At 36.3% G+C, this 24,346-nt stretch overlaps 1 protein-coding gene across 3 annotated transcripts in view; it reads left to right on the top strand.

Moving 5' to 3' along the window:
• Positions 1 to 24,346, top strand: part of CSMD3 (CUB and Sushi multiple domains 3) — a 767,893-nt gene that overhangs the window by 555,336 nt on the left and 188,211 nt on the right. The gene's annotated exons all lie outside the window — the stretch shown is intronic.

The raw sequence follows: 24,346 nt of genomic DNA, 5'->3' as shown, positions 1-24,346 counted from the left end.
AGACATGTGGTCTCTAGAAAAATTCAGCCTTGAAATGCACCAGAGATCCAATTATTCAGACTTTTAAGAATATGAAGAGCTCCACTCATTTCAGCAGTCTCCTGACATTAGTTATATTATCACTATCTCGAGTGTAAGCATTTTCAGATTTAAACTGTAAGAAAAAATTGAATTTTTATTTTACTGATTTGGTGTTAGTTCTTACCAGCAATTGATAGCCACTTCATAAAAACCCCGGTATTCTTTTCACATATTCTGTAAGATTAAGCACAAAACCTCTCCCACATATCCAGGTATTAATAAACACAAAAATTTCACATTATAAAATTAACATTTACTTTGTAAATTTAAATAAAATCTCCTCTTTATCATGTTAATTCTTTTTCATAATTTGAAGACAAAAAAGCTGTTAAATCCATTTCCAATTTGAATATATTTATTTTAAATAGAGTATGGATTTTCTTTGTTGTATATTTCAAGTTCTACTGCAAAGTGGATGGTGGAGTACCAGCAAAACAAAAACAAAAAAATAATTGTCAGCTCTAAAGAATAACCAATTTTATAAACATTTGAAGAATTTTAGTATTTCCATTATCCACCAAAACCATAATAGCAATAAACACCAAACTCCAGTGTCATCAAATTGGAAAACTGGCCATAGCAATCTTTTGGAAATGTGTTCAAACTTGTAGACTGTGTGCAATGGAAGTAAAAAATTTCTTCCTCATTTTAAAATGAGATATGAATGTTGTTTTCTAGAGAGGATTCAGTGCGGAACGTTTTTTGCATGAGAGGAGAAAGATTTCCTTCTTTTGGAAGGTCTTTTTCGTGGGTAGTGAAAGATAAAGAATTTCTTTATCAATGATGCAGTAATTGTGTCTATTCATGCCACTTATCATCTACTTAGCAATCCTCCACTGCTATCTATTTTAACATTCACTAAAGGGAGAGTGTTTGCTTGAAAGGACTGCCATTTTAATAAAAGGAAAAAAAAATCTTATAATAAAAGGGGAAGTGGATATCTGTCACTAACTGGACCATTTTCTTTCCTGGATGAACAAGGTCTTAGTTCAAAGATGACAAACCCCACACTTCTTATGAATATGATGCCACAGAGTAGGCTCCATAAAAACGCCTTAGCTTTGCAATTTTCACTTGTTCTTACGTTGCTTTTTTCTCCAGTTCAGAGTCGATGAAAGTTTGTAGATGTTGCTGTGATATATTATAGTATATTTTTACAATGTAATCAATGCTTTCAACTTTTGCAGGATTTAGCTGAAGAAAAACAGAACATTGATATAGCTGTGAGAAAGATGATACTAGTTGATTAACTTTCAATTACATAGAGCTGGCAGAAACAGTTTGAGCTGAATTTTGCCTCCTGACCACCAGTCTCACCTATGTAAAAAATCTGTTTATTAGAGAAATGAGATTCCTCCATTCTGCCAGTTGTATTTTTGAAACTCCATTGAAACTGATGGTGTTATAATGAAAGGTGGTATACACTACACTTCAGTATATGTGTATTTTTCCATTTTCTTATTTATTTTTAAGAAAAAAAAAAAAAAAAAAAAAGATAACCTGAACCCCCTTTATACCTACAATATTTTGATCTAATGTTTTAGGTATGAAGTAAAAAAAGTTTGTTAAAAAATTACCTATCTTTCTCTCTAAACTTTTACATTTTTAATATCAATTTAGAAACCAGGTTATTCTGTTAAATTCCTTTGAGCCATATTTAGCCATATAGCTTTATAGGGGGAGTAAGGAATCTTAGAATATGGAAAAGAGAAATGCAATGAATGAGTATTCTCATTTTGCTCTTGTTTGGAGCTAAGTAGGTCAGAGGAAAGGAAGGGAGAACTTTCAACACTCCAGATGGCCCTCTGGGCTCAAGGGACATGCTTTACAATGTGTAGAATTGGTCTTGTAAAGAGTATAATTCAAAGACTATAGAAAAGCTTTTTCTCTTCTAAGAGAATTTGTGTCAGTAATATTTGATTGTTTCCATGAAGAAAATTATTAGATAAATAACCTGGATAGCATGAGGGCGAAACTGATACGGTGGTCTCAACTCAGACCCTATTAAGTAAAAACTCTTGTTCTTGCAATTAATATAGATATTTTCACTGAGTAGTAGAATCTCAATAGCGGAGGATAGAGTACCATCTCTATACCCATTCTGAATAACTTGACATAACTTAAGACATACTCCTGATAGATGTAGATATGTTCAAATGGCCTACGCAGAGAAAGGGGTTATGTGTCTTACTTGTTCTAAAGTCTAGCCTTTTAGATAAAACCTGGGCATAAATACATTCTCCATTCAGAATTAAAAAGAAAATTAAGGCCATGGCTCTATTATATTGGAAAGGCAACCATTTGGGATTGCTTTAAGCATTCTCTGAAAATTTCTGGTACATCAAGATGCGGCCTCAAGTTGCAGCAAGGGAGATTTAGGTTAGATATTAGGAAAAATTTCTTTACTGAGAGGGTTGTCAGATATTGGAATAGGCTGCCCAGGGAAGTGGTTGAGTCACCATCCCTGGAGGTATTCATAAAGCGAGTAGACGGGATACTTCAGGACATGGTTTAGTGGGCATGGTTGATGGTTGGACTTGATGATCTTGAAGGGCTTTTCAACCTAAATGATTCTATGATTCCATCATTCTATCAAGCCCCATAGGAGATCTTTGTTGAGGAACACTTGATGTTCTGGGTCTGGTCAGGCTTCAGCCTGAACTGGCTGATGAATTGCTCAGTCTATCAAAACTTGCTTTCCTGGGAATGTGTAAAACTAGAAAATATGACTGTCTGCAGACCCTGAAAGTCAATAACTGATGATTTTGGAGTTAGGTAAAAGCTGAGCAGAGGCTTTCAGGATCATAGAGGACTAGTTTTCAAAAACCTACTTAGTGCATAGAGCTGATGTTTTTGCAATGGTACCTTTATGCATGAAATATTTTTTATGACCTAGTCCCATGTGCATTAGGCATGACTTGCATTTCATTGAAATCATTATTTAAAATGACCTTGAGCCTCTCTAATAAGTGTGGGAAGTCAACCAAATCATTGGCTTCATTCTTTTATGAACACATGCAAAGATTATCCAGGCTAATACACTAAGCTATTTGGCATTTTGTGGTGGATGTTAAGAACAGCATGTAATTAACACATGCAGATGCAATATTACTATGACAGAGATGATGTTTAATGATTTCTCTTAGCTTCACCAACTATAGTTAATTTTTAATTTTTGGTAGCAAACAACAATTGTTTACAGAGTAACAAAAAGCCCTGCAGTGGGAGATCACATTTATGACTGAGTGTAAAAACCTTGTTCCTACCAGAAGAAATAATTTATTGATCACTAAATATATTGCTGTGTTTCATTATAGTCTGTTGTTTAATCCTTGGAAATATTTGAATCCAGGCTTCAAAATATCTCCATCTGAGGGATATATCTAACAATCCCAAATATTGTCATGAACTGCCTATGATTTATATGCCTTTCTTTTTTTGTAACAAAGGATCAGTATTCAGAATATTCATATGTACTCTTTGTCTTTTGTTTAAAAGACAACCAGAAAAACCTATGATTGCTCACAGAGCAATTCCATACCATGATATTTAAAAGCAACAGAAACATTCTTAATTATGATTGCAGCAAGAACTCTTAATTCCCAGTCTTACGCACACAATTACATACTAGACCCATGGTGCTTTAGTGATTAAAGACCATGCTAAAAACCAGGTGCATATGCATTATGAGAAAGGAGAGAGGACCTTGAACATGTCCGTTCCTCTGCCATATGACCTGGGGGATAATTCACATTATTGGGAGCTGGGAAAAGGGGTGCCTGCAGCCTCATCTTCTCCCAAAGAAATGTTTTCCTGAAAACTGAAAGGTCAGAGGAAGTACCAGTTCTCTGTTTTGGCCCTGACAGTAGGACTTGGCCTAATTTCCAGTAATTCATAATTTTCTGTATGATTTTGTTTCTTTCTATCTGTATTAACTTGTCACAGCTATTTGAAAAAGCTCAGATCAGGTTTATATCTGAAAAATTTTAGGATGGAAGATTGCACAAAAGAGCTTAATCTTACTGTTTATTATTTTGTAATATATTAAACATTGACAGCTTTTTTCCTCAAACATTCAATATTGATTACTTAATCAGAGGCTTTATAGGTCAAATTTTTGTGCACTTTTTACATAGTGAAGCTATGATTCTAATGTGGTTATTGCATACTGGTGTGGTCTTTTGAAACCATGACTTTAGTCAGCCAATTTTTTGTATAATAAATCATAGTCAGGCTGAGTACTATTACAAATTGCAAGGACAAAAAAAGAAAATCATTATTTTCACCATCATTGACAATATTATAAAGAATTGAGAATGTTCTCGTCATAGGCAAACATTTAAGTCTAGAAGAAGATAAAAGACTAAGGCACACTAGGCTAAAATACTTTCTTGGGTGATTTTTATTTAGGATAGGTAGGTAAAGACAAGGTTGAATTTCTAGGTTATCTAATTCACATTTCTTAAAAATGTTGAAGTATGTTAAACAATAAGAACTGGCATGTGATGGTCTATTTTATACATGCAAGAATCAAGGCTTTTTTTGTGTTTATAATATTTCAGATGTAAAGATTTTGATCAAAACATCTGGAGCTTTCATTGACATTTTTGTCCCATTCTTCATTTTTGGAGTACAAATGCAGAATGCTTGATTACATTCCCAAATCCTCAACTACCATATATAAGCAATTAAAAAGAAGATATTGAAAGGCACAAAACAGTTTTTAGAAGCTGAACATTCATTAACTTCCATCTTTGGTATTTAACATTTTCATCTTTATTAAAAAAGCAACCACACAAAATACGTTTCTAGGCAAAACTGCTTGTTTATAATAGAACAGATCGAATGCATGTCTAAAATGTAACTGACATCAGGATCAGACATTATTACAGGGATACTGTAGATGGATAGTAGTAACTGTATTTTGGGTTGGCTACAGTTACTGCTTATTATTTTTTGCTAAAAATACATATATTTAAGTCCTTTTAATTATTTAATTAATTTAACATGCCAGGCTGATATTTGCTTTTGCAGTTCTCTACAAGAGGCTTGTTCCTCAATGTGATTGGTTTGCTTTAAAATAATGTATCATCTGTGGCAGAGAATTAAGTCTGCAGTAAATACATTGTCTTCATACTTTGGAAGTGCTAGAGGATTGAATGAGATAGTAGAAGAGAAGCAGAGATGCAGTGAGGATACAAAGCCAGGAAGGCTTTTAATCACTAAAGAAGAATTCTTGCAAAATCTGAAATTAATTCTCAGTAGTCCAATGTCTATCTTTCTCATGTTAGGAAAGGGCCTCTGCCAGAATCTCTGAGGATGACGTGAGTTTAAATGGTTGGTATTCATGATATAAAGAGTTGAACAAAGGCATTGAGAGAGTTACTGTGCACTGTAGTGCCAAGACCGACATTAGTCAGCATTCCATTAAGGTAATAAAAGTACTAAAGGCATTAAAACATGTGGAAGAGGTGGCATAGGTGGTGCTGCAATTGTAGTCATCCATTTACTTCCTCCAGTTAGGATTGTGTTTTGAATATGTAAAATGCTACTTAAATGCTAGGTACTTTGAAAAGTTAGTTCTTAATAGTCAGACTTGAAAAGGCAGTTGAAGGGCTTTTGAAGAAAATATATGAGATTTTATTTTATTGTGAATGAAACTTCTTCTGAGTACTAAATTTTTATTCCCAAGCTTTCACTGCCCATTTTTTATAAATATGTGCCTATTGCTTTACTGTTCCAGGATTTCCTCCCAGTATAGTCAGTGGAGAGAAACAGGTTTCTTAAAAGGTCACCAAAGAGGATTCAACGAGCTTGTTAGGAAGGTATATTTTTCTGTTTGCTTCTGGACTGCGTGAACAGGATTTACATGCTTGCATGCTTAGCAGGGCGTGACTTCAAGCAGCAACATAGGAAATACTATATATAGTGAAATATCTGAATACAGTGTATGGAAGCAATACTGCTTGAGATTAAAACATACAACAAACACTATTTGGGAGGGATTGTACTTTTTGTGTGTATGTGTAAAAATTTAAGACTTAGAAGGTTCCTGAGAAAGTAAAAGAGTAGGCACCTAGGTTTGAGTATACCTTAACCTATAAATCTCACACTAGACACTTTTCTGTATGAACACACTCATTACTCCTCCTCTATGGAAAGGAGACCGTTGTACACCAAAAACTATCAAGTCAAAAAGACAAAAGCTAAATTCCACGTAGTGGATTTGGCAGTAATTAGGTAGAGATTTGGTTATCAAGATATACTTCTTGGAGAGAGTGGGCTCATTTTTCCTACAATAAGCCGGTTTACTGTAAAATACACAAATGGTTTGGGAAATAGGGTACTAAAACATCTTTCTATATGGCTGTACAGACAGCTGGTATTTTGCCAAAAACCCCACAGTTTTTGGAAAACGTGATTAAGTTAAAATCCTGGCTCTTCTTAAAGCTGTTCTTCTATTCATATCAGAGTAAGTTTAAAAATGTTACTGCAATGAACTGTAAAGAATAATAAGTCTAAAAAGCTCAGAAAATAATTAAAAATAAATACAGACGTGTACATATACCCACACCAATCATTACTTTGAGTGTCTGACCTTTTGCATATACATTTGGAATTCATAATATGGCTTTACAATGTCCATTGAATAATAAAAGATGTGTGTAATTATTCCAAGTATTTAATTTCCTTATATTACATTCATTAATGTAATATAATGGTAAATAAAGCATAAGAAATAAAGAATAGTAGTTAATTACAACGATCTCATTAAAATCAGCTGGCAGAGAATCCTAATTTCCAAGGTATTTAAGGGATTAGTTAAATAGAGTGCACCATAAAACCAGGTGCTTCATCTTCTGTTGAACTAAATCTGCTGCCAATTTTTAGAAGCATAGTTTAATGAAGGATATGTTAGAAAGAAGGAGAAATAGTTCAAGCTACATAAACTTCGATTTTTTTTAGCCTTAATTTTTTATATTCTTTACTATAAAAAAAAGTATCTGAAATTGTGTATATCCAAGCCATAATTTTAAATAGGTCCATTTAGACACCACTGTTAATTTGAATAAACATCATGAATAAGCAAGGAAAATATAACAGGGAACTTTTGTATTACTGAGAATAGAATACAGTTTCTAATGTATTTGGCAATAAATTCATAAAGAAGACACAGATTAAAACGCAGAATAAAGTATGTTTTTTGATTTAGAATATTAAAATCTGACATTTACTTTTTGTTTTGAATTTGTAAATTTTCCTGTAGAAGATTGAAAAACTTTATTATTCCTTAAAAAAAAAAGGGTCATTCCATCATGTATTTTGAGGTGGAGAGAAAAACAGCTTTTGGCACTAGTTTAATTAAATGTATGCTTGTTTCTGTATTAAGTGGTAACATCATAGCTACACATTTTTCTTTGAAGATCTTTTAGAACATACAAGGTGGCTGCTGGGTATTGTCTTCTTAGGAGGAAAAAATATCCTTACCATTTAAACACACAGATAAGCAAATATTTATTTTCCAAAGACTGCAAGATGCTGAAGTAGGATAGGATTATGTAGTATCAGTCAGTCAGTCAATTAATTAATAACTGGAATTAAAGAAACTAATCCAGTCATCTGCACTGACTATACCTGCTAAATATGCATGTTTCTAACTTAACCTCAGGCAGCAGTCTGAAGGTCCTCGCTCTTGTCTTAATAAGACTTCAGTAACCCAGTCAAGTGAAAGAAGATTTATTCAGTGGTATTTGTTGGTGGTTACATGCATAAGACTCCTATTCCATTCTTTGCACAAGTTTTGTCATCTTCACGTTGACTGTCACAGTGGGGACTAGGGGAGGGTTCTGTGGAATAGAAAAACCTACAATTAAGAGACTGCATTGTTTTAAAATAGAATTCAATTTTCTTTTCTTTCTTCACTGGGCTGCCGGTAGAAGTTAGTCAGTCTACTATAGGAGTGGTAAGCAAGATCATCATCCAGTTTAAAGAGGATAGCCATCTCTTTTTAAGTTCTCACGTTTCTTGATGTTTCACTCAGAAGCTGCATGTATAGCAGCTTTTTTCTGATCTCACTCTCTCTTGAAGGAACAGTATCTTCCACAACAAAACTTCAATTCTAGTTTTTAGGTTCACTAAAAGTTCACTGGAACCTTTTCATTATAGAATTCTTTTGTATATCCTGAAGTGCAGCTGTGTGCTGCACTTTATTAACAGAAGTTAATATAATGAAACACAACTCTAATACACATTTGTGTACTTCACCTACCGCAGAAGTTGTTTTGTTGTTACGAATTTAAAAGGTTACATTTCCTTCCCTGTAGTACTGTACTTCATTTTATATTTTTCTATTGTTTTGATAATTAGTTACTAACTAAGTTGGTAGTTTAAAGCTTTACTTATGTAGCATGCCAGGAAATACACTGGTTTGGTTCATGGGTGAATTTTTAATAAGAGATATATTCAGATATTAAGCTATATTTAGAGTTACAGTTGAGAGCGCATATAAGTAACTGAAGGTCAGAGAACATTACAGTGATATTTTAATTATCCTCAGTTCAAATATTAGTGATTCAGTTAACATCTTTTTATTTCAGCATTAAGATAAAAGTATCAAATGAACAGAGAAACAGCTGGCCTAAAGCAGAGCAGATTTTCTCAATGAGAGTAAATGTGACAATAATGTGCTCAGAATGTATCCAAAGTGTCCGTAATGCACTCAAATTGGACACCTTGGAAGAGGGGAAGAGAAAAAAACTGAAAGTAATTTTTGGCTTTGTATGGGGAGCTATATCAAACTGAGGAAGCTCATTGAAATGAATTTGAAGACAACAGCAATAAGCTAAGTGTTTACTGGTGACCTGGAAATCATGTAGAAATACCATCTTAGAGTATCACCAATCAAAAGCAAAATCTAAAAGGATCACCAAAAGAGGTGGTGAAAGAACACAGTCAAGGAATCTAACAGAAATTAAAATCTGTGTTCCAGGAAAAGGAAATCATGTTCAAAAGAGGGTAGTAGAAAGTGTGGCTAACAGATTTTTGAGAAACAACTTTAAAACATGTGAACATAATCTAACCACTAATATACTTTTTAAAAGATGAGAAAAGTAGGAAACTTATTAAAGTGTCAACAGAAGTTCAAGGCCAAAAATACATTCAAGGACAGTGTTACTGCAGAAAAGCTAGGTAAATTTGGTGTTGTGTTTTGTTATGTTACGTTACATTACATTATGTTACGTTATGTTACTGAAGTAGCAGAGGAGTCCTGCCTGCATTACAACCATTCCTTTGGCTCTAAGGAACTGTGTCAAAATGGAAGCAGTTACAGAAGAGATGTTAAAGAAAATCAATAAACAGAACCATAGCACGTTGCTAGGATGAGACAGTCTTTTCTGTGTAGTTCCAAAAGAGCCTAGATATGAAGTGTTTGAAGTACAAATGTTGACCTTAAGGTTAAGTTAGCCTTTCTATCAAAGTAGTGGAAGGCAATGAACATGTCAAAAATCTTCCATGATGAGCAACTGGCCAATTCCCACAGTTAGAAAATTCCCACAGTTAGAAAATTGGTAGATTATAAAAAAGAACAGAACTAGGAGATGTATGGTTAAATGTGTTGAAGAAAAATCGATATAACTTTTGAGGAGGACTGTGGAGCTTAACGGGAAGTCTGAGAGCTCAACAAGCTTATGAATGAAATTAACAACAGTTGATACCATATCATTGAATTTTTAAAAACTTTTGACAGAGTTCTACCCAGAAAGGTTATTTTTTGAGGGAAATGTAAAACAATGTGTTAGGATTAATATTTGATTACAGGATAAAATTGAAAGTTGTTGGTGTGATAGTGGGTTTTAGTTATTTAAAAAAAGAAAAAAGATATTATAGTAAAGGAAGGTTACCACAAAGATCCCACACATATTTGTGTTGGGAGTTCTGCCATCCAATACAACTTCACATAAAATTGAGATGACAAAGTTCACAGATATCACAAAATTAGAGTCAAATGCACAAAGATTAATCCATTATACTGTGTGACTAGGGAGTAAAATGTGCATCAATTTCACTTTTGTTAAGTGCAGGATAAATGCTCATAGAAGAAATAACCCTGAGTATAGGCATGTGATGAACATGTGAAGGTATTCCAGACACACAAAACCCAGCAACCTTGCTTTGATTTTGTCTTATGGCATCCCTAAGGATTAAGACCTTCCTTAATTAACAATTCAAATACTATTAAAAATCTTAGCAAAAAAAAATGTGCTATGTCTCCTCTTCTTCAGAGAGTAGATACTTGGGTTTTGTGTACTTGGTTTTAACAGAATTATCAAAGATATTTGTAATTAAATATTTAATTGTGGACAGTTTGACTTCCATAGACTAGTCCTGGGCCTGTTCAAAAGTGAAGGCTGTTAAGTAAAGATGTGCACTATTAAGTTCTTTCAATGTACTCTAAACAGGATAGTGATTTTCTAACTTTTGCTTCATGTGTGTAACATCGTATTCCCCTGCATCTCAGTCTAGCAACTCAGCTGAATTTAGAATGATGTTATAGTTATGCAGCTAAAAACTACAGTCACTACTCAGGATAAAAATCATATTATCATATTATGTTTAATGACTGTTTTTCTTAAACTAAACAAACATACCAAATATTAGATTTAACAGGGCTCAAAAGGAAATAGTTCCTTTCTAGGTTTCTAACCAGTACAGTTCATCGCAAGTCTGTCACTTGTAACTTACTGAATTAATTTTATATTTAAAATACAAGGAATCAGAAGGAAGGTTAAGGAAATCAAAAGGAAGGTTAAGTAAAAGAAGATTTTAGGTACCCCAGAAATTATTTGAAGATGGACTAAAAATTTTATTAAATATCTTTATGGATGTATCAGACATAGACACGTTGTTCATCTAAATGTGTGTTCACACTTGCAAGATCATGTTACAGCTGTGAAAGAAAGGTGTTCTTTGGAATCTGATGAAAACTGTGAAGCTGGAGTCTTTACAAGTTTTGTTGTCATCACTGTATACACTTGGAACAGAAACTGTCAGGACTGTGTCATTTTAAACCATTACCTCCCTCTTTTTCATATATTTCTTTTTCTCCCTCTCCTTCCTAGTCTGCTGTCCTAGACATTTGCTTTCCTTATGTGTACCCAAAGCTTGACTTGCAATGGATATGCATAAAACATTAGAAATTAGAAATGTAGTTGTTGTAATCTTGCTTTAAATACAATCAATCATTCAAGAATTAGCAAGAGATACAGTATAATCAGAAAGTAGCTACACGTAAAAGATGTAAACAGTATGCATAGGCATTCTTTAGCTCAGCCAAGAAGTAAGATTTTGAGATTTTAACACTGGTGAAATTCTGTGCTTCATGTTATGCAAGAGGCCACATTGATAAAAATGGCCATTCTTAGCCTTATATTATATAAATCTGTGACCAGTGGTTGAAATGTCTTAATATGTGCTGACATGTCACACTGTTATTCAAAATCAAATAGAGACATTACAAGTAATGTCAGAGTAATGTAACTGGCTTTTACAGAAGTGGCATTCCTTTTGTGTGTAGAACCACTTCCACCAGGAATAATAAAAGCAGTCTGGATTAGATTAGTGTTCTGTGGGTATTTTTTTTGTCTGTTTGCTTGTTTTAAAGGCTAATCTTGTATTATTATTTTATTTTCTATTTTTAATTTGTACTTCTGCTCATAACTGTTCATTCCATAGACCAGTTATTTTGACTATTGTTTATTTTACTATTAGCAGTTGTTTCTTACCCTGTTTTTCTTTTCCTGTGTTTCAGGAGTTGGGTCCTTGTTCCTCACTTTGTGGGATGAATTAATTATTTTTGTTTGCTTCTAATGTAAATGTGATCATACTTATGGATTGTGTATGGTTTGGGTTTTGTTTTGTTTTGTTTTTTCTATCTCGTGTGCCTTTTTTTAGTTTGATATTTCTTCAACATCATGATTAGCAGCTGAGAACTAGAGCTCTCTAGAGTGGGAATAGTAGAATGTGTTTTTCCCTCTGCTGGTCATGGAGAGTGCCTAGATGACTAGACAGCTGTGTATTAGAAACCTAGAATTAAGAAACATGAATCTGTGGCTGCATCTACAGTAATCTTAAAAGACATTTCTTTTGCCATTTGAGAAAGACAGGCACTTCCACATGTCTATCCTGAATACTACAAGGTGAGATGAATCATCCTCTGGGGAAATCTATTTCTTTTTAACTTAATTCCTTTACATATATGTATCTAAAACCAGCAATGCTTTGCTGCTGTTGTTTGCTTGAATTAATTGCATTTCGTATATTTCTTTTTCTCTCAGTTGTATTATTAAATTATCATATTTAATTTGCTACTGCTTTGAGGATGACCTGATATAAACCTTGAATTAACTCAGATATTGCAGTAGTTGAATTGAGATGGCTGTTCTTACTGCTTGTATTTTAATGTATTTTTCCCTTTAAACCACAGAGCTATGTTTATTAGAATTAATATTGGTTTGGGTCTACCATGGCATTTTATTCTCTAGGAAGCTTACTAGTTTGACTTTTTTCTCTTAAGTACAGTTTGTTATAGAAAACTGGTATTTACTTTCTAGGTATCAATCCACTGGTAAATTTAATTACCCACAAGTCCAGTTGAAAATTGGATGGGGAAATTATTTAAGGAAGAGAGTTTGAAAAGTGGGGACTGATATCTTCTTAAAATTAATTTGGAAGTCTGTGTTGCAAACATAAATAGCAATGATGGCAAAGAAAGCTGAGATTGAGCAGATTACAGTGATTTTAGTTAATTTATCATTAGCTGTCAGATCTCAAATTTAAAATTAAATTCATTAACTATTACTGTAATTTCCTTTCAAACTGCCAATGTGTGTACACACTCAAAATATTGGAAATCACTTGGAAACCAAGTGATCATCAATCACTTGGAAAGCTAAGAAATTATAGGGTTTCATTCTAATATTGTAATAATATTCTCAGATAATTCAAGAAAAAGTTTATTCTTTGTAGCAGCTGTGATTCACTGCTAGTGCTAGAAAACTCATTTGGGTAAAGGCACATTCTAGAGACATGCAAATGGACAGCATAAAACAACATCAAGGATTTTTGGATGGGTCATATACTCATTACAGCCTCCACCCCTAAAACAGTGAGAGTCTTATCAAAGCAAGGTTCAGGAGATGATACCACTTACCAGCTCTCTAGTATTAAGTAGATTCTTGTTTCTGTGCAGTTCTAAATGAACTCATGAAGTTAGTGAGTTCTAAGAAAGCTCATCATTTTAGTGTTCATCCTCAGATTTTGTAGGTTTCTTCTGCATAATGAAAAGATGGTTTAAGTATGTCTTTCTTTGCTAAGGTTATGGAACAAAAAATATTCTCAGTGAGACCTTAACTGCATTGTCTATCAAATGATTTAGAAGCAGTCATCATGCTCTTCATCACATAATAGGAACGATTCTTTCTTAAACCAAATAAATAATGAAATATAATATAAAGAGTGTACAGGTGAATTAACAAAAAATGCAGAAGCCATATGGCTTCCAAAAAAGGGGGAAAAAAAAGTTTCTTGATGAGAAGGGATGATTATTTCTTGCGAAGAGATCTGTAAATCCTTACACATCTTTCAGTCATACTTTTTCTTGAGTCAATTTCTCAATTCTGCTATTGTAGCTAAAAATGTGTTAAACTTTGTTAATCTCTGATTTATTTGTACTTCCAGACATCTCTCACATAATGCTCTTTTCCTCTTGCTATCTAAATAGACTTGAAAGACTCTGAAATGATCTCCCCCAGAAGACTATCACTGTGAATTTTCTTTTCTCATATTTTTTATTCTTTTATTATGTTGGTGGATAAATCGTTTTTAAATGATTGTTTGTTTTCCTCTGGAAGTTACTTAAATATCACACAGCTTTGCTGCAGACGGTTGACCTGAAAAGCATTTTTAAATTTTTATGTAGTTACTGGTTTTCAGCTGTGGAAGCTATAACTCTGGTGTGCTCTTTCAAAGGAATGAACCTGCGTTGAGGCACAGGCTGACTGCAAAGACCTATTCTACCTCCAGTTGTTACAAGCAGAGACTGTTTCACTACAAAGACTTTTATTCTAGCACAAAATACTTTAGACAACATTTTCTGTTATTAGATGGCTCCATTCTCAGAGCCTGATACTTTAACTCCACTGTATTGGCAAAGAGAAAATAAAACATTAGTTAAATGAAGGAATGACAACCTTATTCCCTGAGCGTTTCTGAAGTGAGCCAGGCTCCTGGAAATGTGCCTTATGGAGTTCTACTGCATTTATCAACTGGAGCCAGAGATCTCTAGTGCAGTGAAAAACATGAAATAGTGGAGGCACCTCACCATCCTCCAGCTTGCCTGGGAACACTAAGCCAAAGTCTTTGCCTATTGCTGAAAAGTAATGTGATCACTCAGTCAGGCCTTCGTAAGCTGCATACACTTCCTTCAAAAGTTAAGAAGAAAAAATTAGTGCATTAAACATCACTTGTCTAGAAGACTATACCACACTGGAAATTAATTTATACCACTACTAAATGTTATTTTTCTTACAGAAAGCTATTTGTTGCTCTATTAGAAAAATGAAGAATTGTCTGCAATTTAGTTATTTTAGATTCAAAATTTCCTAGCACATCTGTTAAACAGATTTAACAAGACACGTAATTTCAGCCGAATTTCATTCAGGTTAATTTTTTACTTTTATTAATAAATTATTAATACATTAAACATATTTATTTAATACCTGGTTATGCTCAATTACTAGATATATTGACATCTACATGCCACAGGCTTTGAATAATAAATAATTCTTGACGTGTAGCTCTACCCTGTCATGTAGAAAGGGAAACATTATATAGAATAGGATTTGGGGTTATAAAAAGTGGGAGTGTCACTTTTCAAGTTTTCTTTAATCTTCTCTCTAGTACTTCTACAATTTAAATAAGAGCACATGATTTTGCTTTTATGCTTGTATGCTCTACTGCCCATCTAAAATGGACATGAATTAACTCAGCCAGGACAGGAAGAGAAATATATCTAATTTCCAGCTAATTGCATTAGTTCAGAAAAATATAGGAAAAAGAAATAAGGAAGCAGTAATTTTGCAAATAGATGATATTTTGGCTACTTGGATAACAGCCAATATTATGAAGGAGCCATCAGCTGTGATCACATTCCACAGCAGAAAAAATGTAGGTTTTTGACCTTCTGCCACATCTCAGTTCATATCAGAGAATTCATTTCAGACTTTCCATGAACGTGGATAAAATGAGTAAATTTAGTAAACTAATTTTAAGCAACACATGATTTCAGTACATAAGAAAATTATATAGAACCTCTTAAAATTGTGTGCACCAGAGTTCATGAGATAAAAAGGAATATAATTGGAATTTAATAATCATTAATCATTAAATTGAGAGCAAACATTGTTTCTAAAATTAGGCTAAACCAATTCTCCTTTGTATTTTTTTTCCCCCAAATGTAAGAGTGTATCTCATATTCAGCTGTATAAAATCTGCTTCTCATACTTTTGGAAAGACATTTAGTTTGGTTTTAAAGTTTTCAAGGAATGGAAACTGAAGACACAAAGTTGCCTGGATTTGGGTTTGGTTTTGTTGGGTTTAGAGGTAAAAATTGATGAACTGTTAAATAAATCTACATAGAAATAATTTGTGTGATTAATTGCATTTTATATGTTTATATATACTTTATGTATAAAATAACAAAAGCACAAGCTGAAAGTTAGCTTTAGCTTCTGCTAAAATTTCTTTTGTTTCTTTTTATTGAAAAGAAAGAGGTACTATCCTCTTGAAATGTCCTCCTTAAAATGTATCAGATTATCTTTCTCTGCTAAACTACACAGATTTTGAGTTCCTTGGTTCTCTCCTTATAAGGCATATTTTCTTGATTATACATCTTTCAGAAAATTTCCAAATTTTTTATAATTCAACTTTATGATAGTTTTTTTAATTTTGGAAAAAATTGCCTTTTAGGCATTCTCCCATTTTGTACTTCTTTATTCATAAACTTTTTTTCTTTATGAGTTTTACCTTTCAATATGAAATACTATCCTTCCTCTTCTATAAAAAAAAATAAAACAGCCATCACACTATAACAGTTCAGTTGTTTGTGGTTTTTGCATTGCCAGCACCAAGAAGTTGGAAAGTAACACTTTCTTTTGCTACAGTCAATTAATATGGATAGATACATAACCAATTATAAAGAAGTAGTGTCTCTTGTATGCTTGGATATACTTAAGCCATTATGATAGATATTTATATATAGTCTTGTTCTTGCAGGAATCACCAAAGAATTTAGTAAGTAGTTTCAAAAGTAGTTATGAGAATATCTAAAATTAATTGATATTACTAAAATTGTTGCAGTTATTTCTTGTCCTATCATTTACGGGCAAAGAGAAAAATTCATTTCTCTAATCTTCACAATCATAGAATCATAGAAACATTTAGGTTGGAAAAGACCTTCAAGATCATTGAGTCCAACCATCAACCATGCCCACTAAACCATGTGCTGAAGTACCCCGTCTACTCGCTTTATGAACACCTCCAGGGAGGGTGACTCAACCACTTCCCTGGGCAGCCTGTTCCAATGTCTGACAACCCTCTCAGCAAAGAATTTTTTCCTAATATCTAACCTAAATCTCCCTTGCCTCAACTTGAGGCCATTTCCTCTCATCCTAAATCTACCACATCTTCAAAAAGTGATCAGTCTGCCCATAGTCTCATTCTTCTCTTTTGGAGACTAAACAAAACCAATTGTTTCAAAATTTCCTGCTAGATCATAACAGAGCCTCCTCCTTCTTTTTTTTTTTTCTTTTTTTTTTTTTTCTTCAATGCCAAAACCTAGATGTAATGTTCCTGCTAAGACTTTAATGCTTTTGAATGGAGCAGAAGTGTTTCCTTCTATGTTTAATACATGAAAGCCTGGCTTAGAGGTGTCTTTGTCACAGCAATGTTGTATTGAAACTCACAATTGATATTTAATCTGTTAAGTTTCTGCAATGTCTAGCTAGTTGCTTGTGATTTTGCATTTCTACATTTCCTAATTTATTTATTTTTTTATGTTCCTACTTAGAATTTCTCTGGTTTGGTGGTTGGCTTCTTTGGTTGTTTGTTTGGGTTTTTTTTGTAATGTCATCATTTGTCCAGTTTCTGTTAATGATTCAGGCCCAGCTTTGATAAGTTTCTGAATTCCTAAGAGGATTTTGCCAGCTTCTGCTGGCCTCTGTTTTAACTAATCATTTTCAAATACTATTAACATATATTGGCCTGAGCTGCTTTCTCATTTTTAAAATCAATTTTTATTGCCATAATTAAATTGCGTTATGAAGACTGAAGAGACAGTCATATAGACAGTATGGAAAGCTTCCATATTCTTTATGATATTATTTTCTTTGGTACTGCTTTCCAGCTTTATGATGGTGCACTCTCTGTATATATATATATTTGTTGGTGTATTTTTATTTCTAATATATTTCTGTATTTCCAAACAGCAACTAAATATATATTTCCATATTAGATTGTCTTTTCCATAGTCATTGTATTGTCACAACAATTTTAGGTGCTTCATCACATTCACATTTGCTTTGATATCCACAATAAAACTGTTATTTGGAAGTTTGGAAGAAATTTGACTACCATTTTTATCTGTTAAGATTTCCTTTGCATGATTTTAAAAATTATTTTATTTCCTGATGGTGATATATCAGTCACTATCTCTATATTAGTCTTGACTTAACCACTACAAGAAAACATTACAGCAGAAAAACTCATTGTTTGGATTAAAAAGGATGAATAGAATGACATCGTATTATATCAGACTAGGATAAACAGCAATCAATGATTTAATATATGTGCTGGTTTTGGCTGGGATACAGTTATTTTTCTTCATAGTAGCTAGTATGGGCTATGGTTTGAATTTCTGCTGAAAACAGTGTTGATAACACAAGGATGTTTTCGTTATTGCTGAGCAGTGCTTACCCAGAGCCAAGGTCTTTTCTGCTTCTCACCCCACCCCACCAGCGAATAGGTTGGGGGTGCTCAAGGAGTTGGGAGGGGACACAGCTGGGAGAGCTGACCCCAACTGACCCAAGGGATATTCCATGCCATGTGATCTCATGCTCAGCAATAAAACTAGGGGGGAGGTTGTCCGGGGAGGCTGCTGCTCAGGGACTGGCTGAGCATCAGTCACTTTGTGGTGAGTAATTGTTTTCATTTGCATCACTTGTCTTTTTGGGGTTTTATTTCTCTCTCTTTGTTATTTTACTTTTCATTACATCATCATCACCATCATTATTATTGTTATTGTTGTTGTTGTTTTGTTTTATTTCAATTATTAAACCATTCTTAACCTGCAATTTTCTCACTTCCACCCTTCCAGTTCTCTTCCCCCCATCCTTCCTGGGGGGGCAAGTGAGTGAGTGGCTGTGTGGTGCTTAGTTGCCATCTGGTGTTCAAGTATGACAGTCTTTTTTGGTGACCAACGTGGGGCTTGAAAGGTTTGAAATAACAATAGATTGACCAGAGCGTATTAGAAGGGATTTATATCTGTGAAAATTTGGGGGTCATGATATCAATCCACCTGTTCTCGATATTAGTTTATCTGATTTGCGTCATGCTCTTTTTTTTTGCTGTAAGTGTTAAAGACTGGTGTTGGCTTTTGCAGTTTGCTGTGCTCTGTAGTGATTATTGATGCTTTCCCTGGGAGATTGGTTATTAAAACACTGACCTTGAGCTTAATCTGGTATTTGGGCTCTGTACTGAAGCCATTACTGTACTTCAGATACCATCTCATGGAGACAACAATTACTTCTTCCTCTGATAGGTTTTTTGTGGAGGAAATTCAGAATACTGTGATGTTTTCTCCCTCCTTACAATAACTCCTCTAGTATCTTGAACATCCTTGGGTAGTTAAAGTATTGCTATTGGTATTTCTTAGGAATATTGCTTTGGTTTTGTCTAAGGTTAACAAGCAATTTAGGAATATGACCCAGGTTCCACAAAATTATGGTCATGGGTGGCACGGCATGTGGGAGAATATGGGCAGGTATCTAGAGAACTTTTCACCTCCAATGGTCTCAAACTTCACTCCCAAACAGCTGCAGGACCCTGCTAAAGTAATAGAATGCTTGAAAAAAAAATGCCATGGCTATTCCAGAGGCAAAACTTACTGCACTGTGCTGGGCCCTGGCCAGCATCTGCAAAACACTGCTCAATATTACGCAGCACCCTCAAGGACAAGAGAGGGAAAACAAATCAACAGATATTATGGCTAAAGCAGACACTGTATCAGTTGCCCTTATAACTAAAAAGACACAATAGAAGTGGAAGTCGACTCATTTAGTAAGGGATGAAGAAGTTTCTCCTGAGAGAGAGCAGGAGAAAGAATCCGAAGAGGCAGCCTCTTCTGCAGCAGAGCAGTCACAAGGACAATAGGAGGAGGAAGAGACTGAATTCATACATGAGACAAAACACCCAATTCCTATCCCTAAGGGAGCTGCGAGACATGTGAAAAGATTTTAGCCATCAACCAGGTGAGCTAATTCTTAGCTGGTTACTCTGATGCTGGGATGTTGGGGCCAGTAGTCAGGAATTAGAGGTAAGGAAGCCAGGCAGCTGGAATCCCTTGCTAAGGATAAGGCCATTGACAGAGGGTTTGGAAAAAAGGCAGGAGTCCTCAACTTTTGGCGGTGGCGCCTGTCAAATGTGAAGGATAGGTATCCCTTCAAGGAAGAACTTGCAAATTCCCAAAGCAAATGGACCAATATTGAGGAAGGTATCCAGTATTTGAGGAAACTAGCTGTGTTGGAGGTGATCTGTAACAACCTGGATAACTACCAAGCATCCAAAGACCCAGATGAAATCCAGTGCATGCAGTTCATGTGTCGAAAGTTTGTGTAAAATGCACCATCATACACTTTGGTGATAATGAGCTGGACAGAAACAGAGGCATCAACTATAGATGAACTGACCAGACAACTCTGAGAATACAAAGAGAATCTCACTTCCTCCATGTGGGCCTGTGTCTCTGCTGTGGACATACTGACTCAAACAATGTCTGAGCAAGCTGAGAAGGGTAGGTCTTCCTCATGCACTCCAACCAAGGCCTCAGCTATTAAGAGTCAGCCTTTTTCTGTTCGAGCAAAAGGATACTTGAACAGAAGTTACACCAAGTACAACCCTGTGGTTCTTCCTGCATGACTGTGGGGGATGGTGATCCTACCAGGAGACTAGAAGCTTGAATACAGGAACTGCAAGGAAAAACAGCAGCCAAAAATTATTTGGAAATCTAAGGAAAATTATTGCTCCAGTGTCTGTTGAGCAGAGTAGAAGGGCTGATCATGCTTTCAACCCTGATGGAGAGACTTTTGTTTTGCAGTTACAAATATCAAGTAATGAAGACTCTGACCAGGCATAGAGGGGCCCTGGCTTCGGCCAGGTGGAGGAAAGGGACAATGAGGTTTATTGGACTGTGGATTCGATGGCATGGCACGGCACATCAGCCCCAGAGAGTATAAAGCTCTAGTGGACACCAGTGCACAGTGTACCATCGGATTACAAAGGGGCAGAATCTCCTGTGTTTCTGGAGTGACAGGAGGATCCCAAGAACTGTGTATGTTGGAAGCTGAGGTAAACTTAACTGGGAATGAGTGACAAAAGCACCCCATTGTGACTGGCCCAGAGGCTCCATGTATCCTTAACATAGACTACCTCAGGAGAAGGTACTTCAAAGACCCAAAAGGGTACTGGTGGGCTTTTGGTGTAGCTGTCTTGAGTATGGAGAAGGTTAAACAGCTGTCTAACTTGCCTCGTCTCTCACAGGATCCATCTGTGGCGGGGTTGCTGTAGGTTAAAGAACAGCAAGTGCCAATTGCTACTATGACAGTGCACTGGCAACGATACTGCACCATTCGAGACTCCCCTGTTCCCATCCATAAGTTGATCCAGTGTCTGGAGTGATCAGTAAGACTCATTCAGCTTTTAATAGTCCCATATGGCCAGTGCAAAAATCTAACGTAGAGTGGAGGCTAACAGTGGAATATCGAGGCCTGAACGAAGTCATACCCCCTCTGAGTGCTGACATACCAGGCATGCTAGAACTCCAATATGAACTGGAGTCAAAGGCCGCCAAATGGTATGCAGCAGTTGATACTGTCAATGTGTTTTTCTCAATCCCTCTGGTAGTAGACTGCAGGTCGCAGTTTGCTTTCACATGGAGGAGTATCCAGTACACCTGGAATTGACTCCTCCAAGGGTGGAAACATAGTCCTACCATTTGTCATGGATTGATACCAACTGCACGGGAAGAAGTTGAAGCTCCCAAACACCTGCAGTATATTGATGACATCATTGTGTGGGGCAACACAGTGGAGGAAGTGTTTGAGAAAGGGAGAAGAATAATCCACATTCTTTTGAAAGCTGGTATTGCTATAAAACAAAGTAAGGTCAAAGGACCTGCACAGGAAATCCAGTTTTTAGGAATAAAATGGCAAGATGGGCATCGTCATTTCCCAAGGGATCTAATCAATAAAATAACAGCTATGTCTCTACCAACTAACAAAAAAGAAACACAAGCTTTCTTGGGTGTCGCAGGTTTTCGGAGAATGCATATTCCAGGTTATATTCTAATCATAAACCCTCTCTATCGAGTGACCTGGAAGAAGAATGACTTTGAATGGGTCCCTGAGTAGCAGCAAGCCTTTGAACAAATTAAACGGGAGATGGTTTGTGCAGTAGCACTTTGGCCAGTGTGGACAGGACAAGATGTGAAAAACGTGCTTTACACCTTAGCCAGGGATAACGGCCCCACCTGGAGCTGCTGGCAGAAAGCGCTTGGAGAGGCTCGAGGTCAACCTCTAGGGTTCTGGAGCCAGGGATAGAGGGGATTTGAAGCCCTTTACATTCCAACTCGGAAAAGAAGTATTAGCAGTATATGAAGGAATTTGAGCCACTTCAGAAGTAGTTGGTACTGAAGCACAGCTCCTTTTGGCACCTCAATTGCCTGTGCTTGTCTGGATGCTCAAAGAGAGGATCCCCTCTATGCATCATGCAACTGATGCTCCATGAAGTAAGTAGGTTGCATTGATAATGCAATGGGCTCAAATGGGAAACCCCAACCACCCAGTAATTCTGGAAATGATCATGGACTGGCAGAGGGCCGAAACTTCAGACTGTCACCAGAGGACGTGACTCATGCTGAAGTGGCCCCTCTGTATATTAAATTACCAGAAAATGAAAAGCAATATGCTCTGTTTACAGATGGATCCTGTCATATTGTGGGAAAGCACCAAAGGTGGAAACCTGCTGTATAGAATCCTACATGACAAGTTGCAGAAACTGCTGAAGGACAAGGTGAATCAAGTTAGTTTGCAGAGGTGAAAGCCATCCAGCTGGCTTTAGATATTGCTGAACAAGAAAAATCACCAGTACATTATCTCTATACTGACTTATAGATGGTGGCAAATGCTCTGTGGGGGTGGCTACAGCAATGGAAGCAGACCAACCGGCAGCACAGATGTAAACCCATCTGGGCTGCTGAATTATGGCAAGATATTGCTGCTTGGGTAGAGAACCTCACTGTAAAAGTAAGTCATGTAGATGCTCACATACCCAAGAGCCGTGCCACTGAAGAACATCGAAACAAGGAGCAGGTGGACAGGGCTGCTAGAATTGAAGTGACTCAGGTGAGTCTGGACTGGGAACATAAGGGTGAGCTATTTAAAACTCGATCAGCCCATGACACATCAGGACATTTAACAAGGGATGCAATATACAGATGGGCTCATGATCGAGAGGTGGACATGACTACTGATGCCATTGCACAGGTTATCCATGAACGTCAAATGTGCACCATAATCAAACAAGCCAAGCATCTAAAGCCTTTTTGGTATAGAGGGCAATAGCTGAAATATTAATATGGGGAAGCCTGGCAGACTGATAATATCACACGCCCACAAACCCGCATGACAAGCAGCATGTGCTTACAAAGGTGGAAGCGACTACTGGATGGCTGGAAACATATCTGTAACCTATGTCACTGCCCAGAATACTATCTTGGGCCTTGAAAAGCAGGTTTTAATGGTGACATAGCACCTCTGAAAGAATTGAATTAGACAGTGGGACTCAACAAGGCAAACTACAAGGTCCTGCACATGAGTTGGGGCAATCCCAAGCACAAATACAGGCTGGGCAATGAGTGGATTGAGAGCAGTCCTGTGGAGAAGGACTTGTGAATATTAGTGGATGAAAAACTAAATATGAGCCACCAATGTGCACTTGCAGCCCAGAAAGCTAATCACATCTGGGCTGCATCAAAAGAAATGTGGCCAGCAGGTCAAGGAAGGTGATTCTCCCCCTCTACTCCACTCTCCTGAGACCCCACCTGGAGTACTGCGTTCACCTCTGGGGTCTCCAACATAAGAAAGACATGGACCTGCTTGACCAGAAGGCAGCCATGAAGATGATCAGGGTGCTGGAGCATGTCCTCTGTGAGGACAGGCTGACAAAGTTGACTTTGCTTGTCTTTGAGAAGAGAAGGCTCTGACGAGACCTTATAGCAGCCTTCCAGCACTTAGAAGGCACCTACAGGAAAGATGGGGAGGGACTCTTTAGCAGGGAGTGTAGTGATAAGACAAGAGGTAACAGTTTTAAAATGAAAGAGAGTAGACTGAGATTAGATACAAGGAAGAAGTTCTTCACTGTGAGGGTGGTGAGGCACTGGCACAGGTTGCCCAGAGGGGTTGTGGATGCCCCATCCCTGGAAGTGTCCAAGACCAGGTTGGATGGGGCTTTGAGCAACCTGGTCTAGTGGAAGGTGTCCCTGCCCATGGCAGCTAGGTTGGAATGAGATGATCCTTCAGGTCCTTTCCAACCCAAAGCATTCTATGATTCTATGATTTCTGAAACAACCTCATAAACACCTGGGCCAAGGAGCATGGCATTGACTGGGTGTATCACACCCCGTATCATGCACCAGCCTCCGGGAAAACTGAACAATATAATGGACTGTTAGAAACTACACTGAGAGCAATGGGTACTGGGACATTCAAGTATTGGGATACATGTTTAGCAGAAGCCACTTGGCTAGTTAGTAGTAGTCAACCTGGCCCTGCCCAATCAAAACCCTTGTGCACTGTGGAAGGAGATAAGATGTCATATAAGGAACTTGTTGGGAAAAAGTCTGGGTTATTCCTTCCTCAGGAAAGGGTAAACCTAT

This window comes from Accipiter gentilis, chromosome 2, assembly GCF_929443795.1.
Source record: "Accipiter gentilis chromosome 2, bAccGen1.1, whole genome shotgun sequence".
Taxonomy (NCBI): domain Eukaryota; kingdom Metazoa; phylum Chordata; class Aves; order Accipitriformes; family Accipitridae; genus Astur; species Astur gentilis.
This window is presented reverse-complemented; position numbering and strand designations above follow the sequence as displayed.